This window comes from Mus caroli, chromosome 18 (genome assembly GCF_900094665.2).
Source record: "Mus caroli chromosome 18, CAROLI_EIJ_v1.1, whole genome shotgun sequence".
In the NCBI taxonomy this organism is placed as follows: Eukaryota; Metazoa; Chordata; class Mammalia; order Rodentia; family Muridae; genus Mus; species Mus caroli.
Window position 1 is genome coordinate 29,275,743 of NC_034587.1, and position 649 is coordinate 29,276,391.

The following is a 649-nucleotide window of genomic DNA, read 5'->3' on the forward strand; positions in this document are numbered from 1 at the left end:
GCATTGCATAAAGCAGGTGTGTGCACAGCTGTAATTCCAACAGGGAGGTGGAGGCAGAAGTAGAAGGTCAGGGTCATCCTTGGCTACATAGTGAGTTCAAGGCCAGCCTGGGCTAAAGGAAATTCTGTTTAAAAAAACAAAAACAAAAACAAACAAACAAACAAATAAACAAAAACCAAATTAAACAAAGAGACTAAAGAGATGACTAAGAGCCTTTGCTGCTTTTCAGGGGACCTGAGTTCAGTTCCCATCACCCTCATGGTGTTTGGCAACCGTCTGTAATTCTAGTTCCAGGGAACTAGATGCCTTGTTCTGGCATCTGAGGACGCCAGGCATCTGAGTGCACACATACACATGCAGACAAAACATTCATACACATAGAAATTAATAAATATTTAAAACAAAAAATAGTAAATAGCATAAACCAGGAATAGTGCACACATAAGCCAGCATGAGTGTGTGACTTTTTTCTTCCTATCCATGTGCATAATCTAGTGCAGTAGAGTTTCATAGTTAGCCGGGCGTGGTGGCACATGCCTTTAATCCCAGTACTCAGGAGGCAGAGGCAGGCGGATTTCTGAGTTCGAGGCCAGCCTGGTCTACAGAGTGAGTTCCAGGACAGCCAGGGCTACACAGAGAAACCCTGTCT